The following is a 13760-nucleotide window of genomic DNA, read 5'->3' as shown; positions in this document are numbered from 1 at the left end:
TTTTTCTCAAGAAAATCACTATCAAATGAAGCGCAAACTACTAAAAGTCCCTCAGGCCTACACATATAGGCTATTTTAACACGCACAGGATATAAAAGCATATATTGGATATTTCAAATAACACTATAATGGTGCCATGCTGGCGATAAATTCAGACCATTTTCCAGCCTGTTGTTCAGCTGACTCCTCCTCCTCCTCCGCCGTGTAACCCATCCCCCACTCAGCCCCGCAGTCTTCTGTCTGCCGTGGACAAATCACACCTCCCTCCCCCTCCCCTTCCATGCTAATGTTCCTCTCCCCCGTTGTCCCTACTCCCAACCGTCGGCTCTGTGAGCTTCTTTCGACCGCGCTGCAATTCATTCCATGCAGTTTGGGCAGCTGCTTCTCACAAACACTTAGTCCTACCAGAACATCCACATAAACTTATTTATCACGTCCTGGAGCTGGTCATACATACCTTGCCGGCTTTAGCTACCGACTTAAACACTGCTGCAGGTAGCAAGACTGAACATTTATAGAAAACATTCATACCGCGACGGTTGGTCAACGCCAACGAATCTGTCGACCAACCGCCTCCGAACGCTGACGTAGACTCGTGGTGGATTTTTTTGGGGAAGAAAAGAGGAGGAGTCTATTCCCGACTGAAGGAGGAGATCAGTCGTTTGAGTCCGCGATAGCACATTATACAGTTGTTCTGGTGACACAGCTCGGTTGTCCTCCCTTCTACCTCATTGTATGCTGATAACGGTGGAGTAATACTCCACGTCCCGGTGTGAGTACACACCTGGGTCCGGAAGACTCCAGACAGGAGGAGGAGGCAGTCCACTACACCGCGACTGGAAATCGCGGGAACATCGCTCAGCGACGCGAAGAGTCGGTGAGTCGAGGTATTGCAGCTAGCATGCTAGTGAACTGTTCTCACTTGTTGTTTGATTTAAACGCAAATTGATGGTACGTTTTTTGAAACTTGGTCTTATGAATATATATATAAATATAAAATTATTCATGAATTACAAAAAAGCTTCTGTTTTTGTGTGTGGATTGGTGGACAGTAGCGGGACAGCTTAGAAATGAACGCGTTAGCAAACACTTGCTTGGATACTATTCTAATGAAAAATATATCAGTGACATTTAAATAATAGCCTTTAAAAAATATACATTTCATGACAGTTAGGGTATTTTTACAAACCGATTATAACGCTGCTGACTCCCCCCGAAAGGTTGTCTTTGTGAATGCAGTCTTGTAGTTTTTGCATTTAGTGAATTGCATTTATGAAATGTCAAAGGATATGGATTCTGAATAGTTCTTCATTTAATGCTGTAGTGGTGGTAACTTGGTTGAGGGAGGCTTGTACTTAAAAACATAGCATACAATGAACACAGTGACCCAGTCCTTTGTCAATTTGAGTAAAAGATACCTTCACACCTCCTATGGTCTGATACAAGTAATCAAATACTTTTCAATGTAAACCAGTGACTTTACCAGATAGCAACCGAAAACATAAACTTGTGCCCTGGATGTATTTGTCACAAATGACCACCTTACCAAGTCGGTGAAGCGACCATGTTGTGTTGGTGCTAAAACGAGTAGCAAGCACATCCAGCATGCTGCAGGTAATGCCTTGGGGGAGGGGCAACATTACATTTTGGTGAGAAGTTGGTTTCCCTGAGATAATATGTAATGCGACTAATAAAAAAACTGATAAATAAGCTTTCTCTATTTAATTACTGACCTTTGTAGAACTTTAATTAAGAATTGTTTTCTTCTTTTAAATGTTTCTGCCATTAAATGCAGGTTAATAGAGAGTATCCCCAAACTGAAAATCAACACAAAATATGGGCTGAAGTGGCACAGCATACGAACAACATATGAACAAAAGTGTAGAGGAAACTACTGCATTCCCATCATTGTGCTTTTGAACACCCCTTTTAGTCTAAAGTGGTACAGCCCGGTACTTTTCCATGCACCACACTGTCCTAGGATGTGGGTGTGGCTTAATTTCAATGGTAATACAAGAGTTTAACAGTTTTTCAATTTGCCCTGTCCTGTGGGTTACTAAAAGAGAAAAAAATCGGCATATTTTTGATTTAAGGGGAATTGTTGTACAGAGAAGTGAACAATTACGTTTCTGCTTTAATTTACCCGAGAGCCATAAGGCAATCCAAAGGGAATTTGGATATATTATCTTTAATAATTTTTTAAAGGACTTAATTTAGTCAATTTAAATCTGAGCTGATTCAAGTTTGCTATAAGGTTTTAAAAACATGGTACAGCCCTGTTTCTAGTTTCCCCTCCCCCACTTCACCCAGTGGCAGTGCTCACATGGTGCACTTGTACTTCATTACACCGTTTTTTTTCTGCTCGAGAGGAAGCAGCCTTGAAAGGCTCCACCTACATTTTTCCTGTTAGTCAGTTTTTTTTTGCTTAGCTACATTTGATTACCTCTCTTCCTATACAATCGATCACAATTTCATATTGAACCTAAAAGTGCTACCACAATGTTCTGAGCTAGCATCATTAATCCTTTATTCAACATTTTAATGAATTCGAAATTCTGAGCTTCTGCCGGATTATAATTCAAAAAGAGACCTCCAATAGTACCTTATATGGAGAAGAAGAGAAGTTTGTGTCCGGCAGTTGCACTGCTCTCAATCCTGGTTTATACAGATTTGTTGCCATGTGTAATTCAGTGATCTGCAGCTGTTGGCCTATGACCCGCCATAAGCGCATGGAAAACCTACTTGCATACGTTTTTTGCCTCGGCATGATCAGATATTATTGGTTAAATAAACCACATAATTGGTGCTGCTTTCATTAAACATGGGGAGTATAACACCTTTATTTGCAGCGTTTGTAGCATCTCCCATATTAGATCATTGGTAGAGAGCTAATGGTTATCATGCCAGATATTTTGTAAATGATCACAAACCAAGGATGATAAATTAGCCATTTAATTTTACCTAACCCTAACCTACGGTATGCACCAACCTAAAGGAATCCTAAAACATAAATACTTACATTTTTTGCAGTCTTTTTTAAAATTGATAATGGAACTTAATTTTTACTGGTGTGAATGCAATTATCATATTTATAAATATCAAAATGGTTTGATCAGCGTGACCATCAGTGTGTACTAAATGAGAGACCAGTTTGTCTGTAATGTAAAAACTAAAGTTTTTCTTTTTGATTGTAAATCAATTCGCGAGTGTTTGCTCTCTTCCTGTCTTTTTTTTAAAATTATTTTGACGATGGAAAAAAAACATACCTACAAATTATCTTTAGTTTTTAAACCGTACCAAGCAGCTAGAACCAGTTTTAACCAGTTACAACCGGTTTCTTCCCTTCAAGTCAAATGTGAAATGGATAAGAATTTGATCTTTGGGACTCCTGGTAACGGAGTTTATGTGTCACATGTATTTTCATACTTGCATGCCTATGTTTCCTTACTAGGTTTGATGTAGGAAAACGTCTCTCTCGTCTGGATTGTCGTTAGATTAACGTGAAAGCCCAGAAAACACAATATATCTTTATCTATTAAACATCACAAATGAGCCAAAAAGGAGGAGAAAAAAACCTCCACATAATCTCCACAGCTTTCCAAGTCTTCAGTTTCTATTTGTGCTGGGCGTTATGACAAAAAAACTATATGGTATTTTTTTTAAATTGACAGTTTCACGGCGAAGTACGGTATTCATTTATTTTTGCATGGGGATGAATGTTTTTGAATTTTCCAGATAGTGATGAATTCCTTATGAAGACTGGTTTATACTTGTCTTGTACTACTGTCAGGAGGACTACAAAGCAGAGCCCTCTGGAACTTTGGATACCACCATAGCTAGGGCTGCACAATTAATCAAATTTTTATCACGATCACAATATGAGCTTCCCACGATCAAATTTGCATGATCGCAATTGTTTTTTAAACGTGTGCTCTGCTGCAAAGCAAATCAACCGCTCCCCAAACCACTCGCTGATCATGTGTCTTCATGAAAAAATCATAGCCTGTCCATGCAGCTACTTTCCCTCGTATTGCCAACAGTACATGAAAACATCAACCTGGCAACCCCAGGCTCCCAGAGAGCTGTCAATCAAAGTCCAGTGGCTCCGCCCCCAAAGTGTGAATAACTTTCCGCCCGCATAGAAAGCACACCACGAGCAATGATTGTGGCCTGTGGCAGGTGTGGCATATCAAGATGTTGATTAGACAGCATGAATTTTGCACAGGTATGCCTTTGAGTGGCATTTTATTGTGGCCACCTGAACACCAGAACGTGTAAATCGGGAACAGGTCTCGCTTGAAAAAGACTCTCCGGTATCAATGGGATTTACCTGTATAAATAAAGGTAATAAAAAAAACTGACTGGTATTCTGGTGATGTGCTGGATGGGTACTGTCCAGTGTTTCCCCTAGAATTCGATTTAGGCCCGGTGGTAAGAGCTGATAAAGAGTATGCGCGCCGCGTGCGTACCAAATTTCTAGAATAAATGTATCAAAACGAACCCCATTTGGGATGAGCCTCGTTTGACAGCCCGTTAAAAATGAGGGCACAGGGTTATGCTTTCACATTCAGTAAGTTTGTACATGTGGTGTTTCTCACAGGATTTTTAGATCCTGCTGGGTGAGAATGGACCTTCTAGGGGGGTCTGGGGGCATGCCCCTGCAGAAGAAAACCTTATCCTTTTAAAGTTATATGCATCAATCTGGTGCACTTTGAGAGGCGAAATCTGATTAATTCTGTGTCATGTGTCCTGCCTATAACAATTTCCTGTAATAATTTGGAGACACAAGCTATGTAAACTATTGAAGAAAAACACATGGATTTCAATAAAAAACAATAAACACTAAGATCTAATATAGACAGGTCCTGTCTAGTACTCATTTCTGGAATAATCTGAATCACCTCACCTTGAAGCTAGCCTATTGAAACATTTTCTTAATTTTTTTTTATGCAAATAGCCTTGTTGAAAATAAATTAACAGGCTACACATCATGATTAGCCTATCGACATTTGTGCTACATAAGGCAAATTCCCTATTCCGACCATTATATTTCATCTAGCCTATTTCTCAATTTAAAACATAAAAATAATGTAGCATTGAAAATACAAAGAAATAAAGCTTGTAGGCCTACAATAGCCTGCTGTTTTCAAGATAACTTATAGTTAAAATAATAAATAAATAAATATGTCCCTTGAAAATAAATTAATGCTATTCTGAGAATGGCAAAGGCAGTAGCAGTGTGTGTGGCACTTCTGTAAACTTACTGAAACGTGTGCATGCCGTTTTTTCAGCGCTGTCTCTGCTGTAGATACAGATTGATTGTGTTGCCACGGCGACGTAGAAATTTTAACTTCCTAAGTTTTGCTCAGCACTTTTTCCTGTTCAACGTCCCTGTTACTGAGTCCTTAATATCTCCATAGAGCAGGCGCTGGTTTTATTTTCGCCACTAGTTCAACGTTTGCTTGCTAGTCATGCTCATGGACATATAAAGAAAGGCTCCTGCTCATTGGCTTCTGTGTCAAAAACTGCGCACCGAATGCACACGCGCATCGCGCCGCGCACAGACACACACACAAATCAGCTGATGGGATGATCAAACGAGAGGTTGTAAAGACAGGCGCAGACGAGGGGTAGACCGACCGTACCGCGCAGACGCTCGCAAATGATTATTACGGAATCAATGAAAAATTAATAAAAAATAAAAAAAAGTCAGGCTGGCGGGGGGTCCCGTTGGCCTGGCGGGCCCGCCAGGCCTGTATAATGGTAGGGGAAACACTGCTGTCTCTTGTGATTGCCTTTGCTCTGTTGAGGCAGCGGGATGAATAGATGTCTCTGAGGGAAGGGAGAGGGTATCCGATAATCCTTTGTCTTGACCACTCTCTATAATCTCTTCCTGTCTGCCTCGGTGCAGCTGGAGAACCACACCGTGATGCATTTGGTTAAGATGCTCTCAATGGTAGAGCGGTAAAAGGTCACCAGCAGCTTCTCAAGATGTTATATTTCCTGAGTACTCTCAGGAAGTCCAGACACGGCTGTGTCTTCTTAAAGAGGACCTATGATGCTTTTTGACTTTTATGACCTATAAACGTTGTTATGATGATTCATAGTCATGCTTAACCATACTAAATTATCAAATAATGACTTACATGCATTTCGACGTATTCCCTGCTGACCGTCTGGGGTGTCTGTGCAGAGCACTAAACACTATCCTAGCCAGTCGAGAAGTCACGTCTTCAAAGCGGTCTACCCTTTGTAACTTTGTGACGTCGCATGTAACTTTGTGAAGTCACCACGCGGATGTTTCCATGTATGGTAATGCTGTCACTTCCCTGTTCGCGTCTGCCTCGCGTCTGCCTCGCGCCCTTATAGGTCCATGCTCGCGCTTCCCGCCACTGAAAGTGTTCCGGAAGGAAGGTAACCAATCACAACGGAGTGGGGTTTGCAGGAGGGGGGGAGGGTAGCGGAGATGGCCGATGCACAGGCGGAGGGAGCGGAGATTGCCGAAGCACACACACTCAAGTGTTGACAGGACGTGCTGGATCGCCAAAATAAGAGAAAGAGCTTCCCGAAAATCTACATAGTTTTTTGTGATGTGATTCGTGTCAGGTTGCTCTATAGCAGTGTAAAACAAGAAATTAAGACCAGAAAAGTAGTATAAAGAGGACCTATTATACTTTTTCGACTTTTATGACCTATAAACGATGTTATGATTTAGTGACTTACATGCATTTAGACGTATTCCCTGCTGACCGTCTGGGGTGGCTGTGCAGAGTAATCTGGCCCGGTTACCATTTTACAGGCTTCGAATATTCGTTGGATTTTCCGAGCGAGTATTCGAGTACTCGTTCTAAAAAAACACACCATCAAAACCAACATTAATAATCCCAAAGTACTCACTGGAACGAGTGTGAGAGCCGAAACAGCAAGTTGCGTAGTTTGTTGACGCTTTAATAACTTTGGAACGGTAATAAAGTCGGAGCTCCTTACTTTTCCCCGTGGAAGCGAACAGCTGTTGTTCCGTTCCAAATCAGCTGGCCTCTCTGTCACCGTAACCCTTACAGGAGCTTTTCAATTCATCCCGGAACATGCATCTTTTCGGGGATTTATAAATCCATACAAAAATCCAATGTAGATAGTCTTTTGTGTCCATATTATATCCATTATTGACCGGGTATTCCCATGAAGCAAGCAAGTCACTGTTGATGATGGGCGATGGCAGCGCTGCATTAGGAACGTAAACAAACAGCTAAGGTAAGCTAACGTTAGTATTACACCAAGCATTAGGCTCCTTTTCCTTCCAAAATCGCGCTAATGTTGTGGTATAGAGTTAAGAGGAACACATAATCTATTCTTCCTCCATATCTCTATCCCTCCTGCGCTTGGTGCCGCTTTTAGTTTGCCTCGCTCTGGTAACATCATGTAGCCTACAGCTGATATCACCGGTTGCGCTCTGAAAGGACAGCGGCCAACTAGGTCAAAGTTCAAATAATTTCATCATATATTTTAAATGAACGTCTAATGTGTATTTTACAATTGTTGTATAACTTGTGTATATAATTATTATTTTCTGACTAAATATGTTGCAGTTTGAGGTACTTTTGAAAAAAAATAATGAATATTCCGAATACTGAATTGAGCTCCGAATACTAATTTAACAAACGAATACTTGGATATTCGAATAATTCGGGCCAGCCCTAGTGCAGAGCGCTAAACACTAGGGCAGCCGGTTGCGATTCACTTGTTCAAATTTCCAGGAGTCTTTATGTAGAGAATCTGGATTTTTCCATGTATGGTAATGCTGCAATGTGCTCAGGCATGCTCTGGCCATGCCCCCACCTGCCTGCTCAAATTTGCCCGTGCGCCACTGAAAGTGTTTTCCGGAAGGTAACCAACGGAGTGGGGTTTGCAGGAGGGGGGCGAGGGGGCGGAGAAGCACAAAGCCGAGTGTGTACACAGAATGCTGAAATCGCTGGGATAAGAGGAAGAGCTTCCCGACAATCTACTTGTTTTTTTTGTGCTGTGATTCGTGTCAGGTTGCTCTATAGAAGTCATTAATGAGAAATTAAGACCAGAAAAGTAGTATAATAGGAGATCTTAAATGACAGCTGCGGTGTTTGCAGTCCAGGAAAAGTTGTCAGATATCATGGTGCCCAGGAAATTGAAGGTGTGGACCCTCTCCACACAGTCACTGTGTATGTAGATGGGAGATGAATCTGTTCTGTGTGTCCTGAAGTCCAGGATGATTATTTGGTCTTTTTGGTGTTCAGAGAAAGGTTGTTTGCTGAGCACCACTCAGACAGTTTCAGGACTTCGTCCCTGTGGGCATACTCGTCTCCCCCCGTGATTATTCCCACCACTGTCGTGTCATCCATCCGTGAACTTAACAATGGTGTTTGTAGAGTGGGCGGGTCTGCAGTCTGTGGTGTAGTGGGTGTAGAGCAGCGGGCTCAGCACACACCCTTGTGGGGAGCCCGTGCTCAGTGTCCGAGTGGAGGACATGCGGTGACCCAGTTTGACTGTCTGGGTCGGTTGGTGAGGTAGTCCGTAATCCAGGAGCAGGTGAGTGGGGGGAGCCCCAGGTCAGACAGTTTGCTGACCAGGATGTCAGGGATGATGGTTTTAGAAGCCAAGCTGTAGTCAATGAATAGCACCCTGACGTAGCTCTCCCAGTGTTCCAGGTGGCTCAGTGCAGTGTGATGGCTATTGCTTCCTCTGTTGACCTGTTCGGTCTGCAAGCATCCTGGTGAGGGTCGACGGGGGAAGGAAGGCAGGTCCTGATGTGGTTAAGAACCAGCCGTTCCAGGCACTTGGTGATGATGGGTGTGAGTGCAACTGGGCAGTCGTCCTTGTGGCTGACGGTTGTTGATTTCTTCGGTACTGGGATGATGGTGGCAGACTTCAGGCAACTTGGGATGGTGTCAGGGAGAGATTGACGATCGTGGTGAAGACCTGCAAGAGTTGTGCAGCGCAGGCCCTCAGTACCTTCCCCGGAACACCATCAGGCCCTGAAGCTTTCCTGGGGTTCACCCTTGTTAGCATCCGTTCCACCTCCTGTACCTGTCAGTGGTTGGGAGCTGGAGAATGGATGGGGCTGGGGTGGTGTGGCTGCAGACTGTTGGGCAGTCTCAAAGCATGCAAAGAAGGAGTTCAGCTCCTCACCTAGTGCAGTGCTCGAGTCCACGCCTGAGTTGGTCTGTACCCTGAAGTTGGTGCTGGATTCCCTGCCACACCTGCCGAGGGTTGTTGTTGGAGAGGTGGTTTTCAATCTTCCGTCGGTACTCCTGATTCCTCTCTTCTGGTCAGCTCTGGCAGCACTGTATAGGTCTCTGTTCCTAAACCTGAAGGCAATGTTGCGGCCTTTGAGGAGTGTCCTGACCTGGCCGTTCATCCAGGGCTTCTGATTGGGGAACACCCTTATGCATTTATCCACTGTTACATTCCCCATACAGAACTTGATGTAAGATAGTACAGCCTCTGTACGGACAGGTCCTGATATTCAAAGACACTCCATTCTGTGTGCTGGAAGCAGTGCTGTAGTTGAGGAATTGCATCTTCAGGCCAGGTCGTGATGGTCTTGGTCACTGGAGTTGTGTTTCTTCATGTGTATGCGGGGGTAAGGAGCAGAGAGAGGTGGTCTGACTGGCCTAAGTGTGGAAGTTGAATGGCTCTGTATGCATGTTTAATGTTTGTATATGATCTTTCATATGATATGATATTATCAGACACTATTGTGTCTGATAATAGCGAGAGGGCAGGTATGTAAACAGCCATGATTAGCACAACCGTTACCTCTGGACAGAAACAAGTATGGGTTTTAACACAGATGAACTCTATGTCCGTTGAGTAGGGCTGTCCCCGACTCGGAATTTTTTCAGTCAAATCGGATCTGCCTGTTCAAACCAGAGATTCGACTATTCGTGATACTATTTGTCAATCAGAAAAGTGCATTGGAGTGAGATATTTGACCAACCGTTGATCCGAAAAGAGTTGAAAACAGACTTTAAGACCACCGAAAACGGAGCTTAAAATAAACAACCTCCAGGTTGGATATATTAAAAAAATCAGTTTACGAGTAAACCGGGGAGTTGGAGCGCAGCTGAAGCCCGTGAGAGAGAAACAACACAGAGCCGGTGACGGCTGCAGAGAATGGTGATTCGCGCGAGTAAAAAAGACGAGATGCTCGCGGTCTACAGGGGCTTAATTGTTTCCAAGGCGACCTATCTTTATTACAGCACATAGCAGAGCAGAATCAATAGGCATATATGGTGCGCAATTTGCACAGCGCAAACGTATCTGCTTTGGTTTTTTCTTTTGCCATTTCCTCTTTAGTTTTCACCACTCTTATTCTATGGCGTTCGACCTGACGTGACACATTACCGCCACCTATTGCCCTGGCATGATAACGTCAGTGTTTTTCTCTTATTTCCTCTTTTATTATAATGTACACTGACTGAAAAAAAATAAAAACGATGGTTCGACTTGAAGAATCTGCGTCGACTGCGGGGGTTCCCGACTGATGATTCGAATCATCGACTTTTAGGGGGCAGCCCTACTGTTGAGCAATGTGTACGTGTGACTATGTTGCTATTAGACCAGTTTTTATGTACGTAAATACACAGGCCACCACCGCTGCTCTTGCCGGAGTCGCTGTTGCGGTCCCATCGGTGCATAAAGGGGCCTGATAGCTTCACGGCCGCATCAGCAGGTTTCAGATATAATAGAAACACAACAGTCTCGAACAAATCGATTACCCTCCATGAGTAGTTCCAGCTCGTCCATTTTGGGGATTAAGGATTGTGCGTTGGTGAGAAACATACTCGGGAGAGGAGGCTTGTGTGAGTTTTTCCTCAGTCTGGCTAGTAGGCCGGACCGGCAGCCTCGCTTTTGCTTCCTTACTCTACGCCGCCTTCTCTGCCTGCTGGGGCCGATAACAATCCATGGAGCAACCTGTGGCCTCGCTATGGCGTTTGGGATGTCATGAGAATGGCTCGACTCTGCTGTTATTGTCGATCTGATGCTGTGTCCAATGTCGAGTAACTCCTGGCGAGTGTATCAATGCAATGCTCAAACATCGATACATATCGGTGTATTATATGCTTTTATTTTAACAATCTCCTTGCACAGGTGTGTGACACGTATTTCTGCCCGAGCCGAGGCTCGCGGGTATAGCAGCCGAGCTAGCGTAGCGGGGCAGCTCGGCTGCTATACCCGAGCCTGTCCAGCGCTGCCTGACTCGCAGTGTGAAGTTCCTGGACTGCCCGGCTCGGCTGCTCTCTCAGTGGGGTGAAGCTCCAGCGGTCACCCTCTCCGCAGAGTGAATATACGAGCCACCGCATCAGCTAAAGAGCATAGCTCCATCAGGCTAATGAGCTAAGCTAGGGAGGAATCCATCAAGTTTAGTTTAGGGAATTCATTATATTCTGCACCTTGAAAACCCGCACATCCCAAAACTAGACAAGTGTACCTCCAAGCATTGTTTACTGCCACTACACCTTATGAATAGTAAGAGATGGAAAGATATTTAGGCAATCGCACAGGATTTCTTTGTACCTTTTTATTTTATAAGGAATTGACATTAAATAAAATGTCATCAAGAGAGGGATCTGGCCGAGGTAGAAGCTGGAGTTTGTTGTTTAGCCTGTTAATTTCAAGTTATTTTGTGTTAAGAATAGGGCTGTCAAATTAACGCGTTAATTTTGATTAATTAATCACAGAAAAATTAACGCGATTAAAAAAATTAACGCAGATTAATCGCACTTCTATAATGCCCTTTGACCCGGTGCAAAAGTGGTGCGGAGCTGCACCTGTAGCTCGCCGGGCCGGGCGCGTGGGTTAAAGGGAGAAAGGTAAAGAGAGAAGCAGGGGAAAGGGGCCGACTCAAGGGCTCTATGGACGGTTTATGGGATGCATGAAGGTAGGAAGACATCTTACTTAATTCTCCGCAGTGTCCGTGCATTATTGATTTAGTGGGTGCAACAATGTAGGCTAGGTTCAAAACAGTAGGCCTATCTCTCAATCTTCCTCCAATTTTGTAAGCTGTCTAGCACCCGCCCCGTGTGTGTGTCAATATTTTTGCCTATGAGTAGGCTATGAAATGGTGGCAGTGCTGTGCTGCCTGTTGTGGGAGATGGAAAGTCGTAATTTTGTCTGCTTGTTTTTTGAGAAAATTCGGCGCTAGTTCATGTATAAAGCTGGCTGAGGGGAGGAGACAGAAGTTACGAGAGACGGAGAGCGAGCGCGCGCGAGAGAGAGAGAGAGAGAGACAGAGAAACAAACTGTAGTAGGCTATACAGCTGTTTACAAACAGGTATAAAAGTGTCATATAAGTATGCGATTAATTTAGATTAATTAATCACAGAGCCTGTAATTAATTAGATTATTTTTTTTAATCGCTTGACAGCCCTAGTTAAGAATGATAAAATTATGATGTTCTTGTGAGTTGATTAGAATGTAACAGGTTGTGTTAAATTACTGTCAGAAAGCAGGACGGCTAAGCAGGTAACAACGTCTGTTTAAAAACTGTTGTCTCTTGCTGATATTCTCGAACAATCCTATACTACAGGTTAAGAACATCTATTGTAACATTTTTGCTCTGCTCGGCTAAGCTAAATTGACGTTTCAAATAAGATGAAAATTCTGCCATCTCTGGATTTGAAGCTAGCAACAAGTGGTGCACCACCGGATTACGGTTGATCCGTTGCACCACTAATTAGTTTGACCAACTCTCACTGTTCGGCACGCACGTGATCTGCGCATGTGTATTACTGAACATTTAGTGGCGAGCAGATCGAAGAATCTACTTAAATTTGGCTGCCTTCACTTTAAGTCAGCCCACCCAGGAACTACTTTCACTTTCGGTCCATGTCCATGTCGCACAGCTGTTAAGATCTTCTGATCGGCTCAAGCCGACAGCGGGTGTCGGTCTAAAGTCAGTAATCATCACTCTAAGTCAAAAAGCCATTTTGTGCTGGACCATTCACTGCAAAAAATCTATTGAAGGGAAAGGAGTGGTGGTGGGATATACATGTGTCAAGCAGGCTAGCTTGTTGACTAATCGAAATCCTTAAGCTCAGTGAATTTTTGTTGTTGGTAATGCCACGTTTTTCACACAAAAAAATATTTTTCGTAGCTATTTTCTTTTCATGCCCGAAAAAGCTGATTGTTGTTTGGATTAATCCTTAGATTAAACATCTAGATATTAATGTAACACATTTCTGAGAAATGTGCCATGTTTCAACATTCTGGTAGATATGCTATTGCTACAGTGACCTAAATACAATTTGATCAACTACTAGTTCAATGACAGGAAGCTCCTCTTTCAGGTCTATGGTTGGATTTTAAACCAATTTAGGAGAACATGAATTCACTGAGAATGTATTTCTGTTCAAAATAGGCTTATCAAGTGTTGAACCTCTAAATACGGAAGTAGAAGCTTTTACAGAATGAATGCTATGAAAATGTCATTCACCTCTTTAGCTCCCTCCCTTTTTGGTGAAAGCACCCTTGCTGCAATGGTTTAGTCCGTTCTTGGCTGTAAAACTCCAGACTGTAGCAGACTGCTGGTGTGGGGGAGGGGTGCTGGCGCGCTGAGTGAAGCTAAGGACTTCAGTTCTTACTGTGTTGCTAGCTATAGATTGTGCAGTCTGGTTTAGCATGTAGTTACTCCAAAGATGGTCTGTAGGTTATCAGAGTTGTACCATAGAAAGGAGGAAGCAACTGCATGCAGATATTTCATTTCTGCAATGAACCAAAATCAATTG

The 13760-nt window shown here is 43.3% G+C and overlaps 1 protein-coding gene across 3 annotated transcripts in view; it reads left to right on the top strand.

The window, feature by feature from the left end:
• Positions 1 to 359: 359 nt before the first annotated feature.
• The window catches only part of atf7ip (activating transcription factor 7 interacting protein), a 32549-nt gene continuing 19148 nt past the window's right edge, over positions 360 to 13760 (top strand). For 2 of the 3 annotated variants that reach the window (XM_080029824.1, XM_080029822.1), the window contains exon 1: positions 360 to 887. The gene's annotated coding sequence lies outside the window, so the exon portion shown is untranslated. The remainder of the gene's footprint in view (positions 888 to 13760) is intronic. The other variant, XM_080029823.1, reaches the window with a different exon arrangement.

Source organism: Ammodytes marinus (genome assembly GCF_949987685.1).
Source record: "Ammodytes marinus genome assembly, chromosome: 6".
NCBI lineage: Eukaryota > Metazoa > Chordata > Actinopteri > Uranoscopiformes > Ammodytidae > Ammodytes > Ammodytes marinus.
This window is presented reverse-complemented; position numbering and strand designations above follow the sequence as displayed.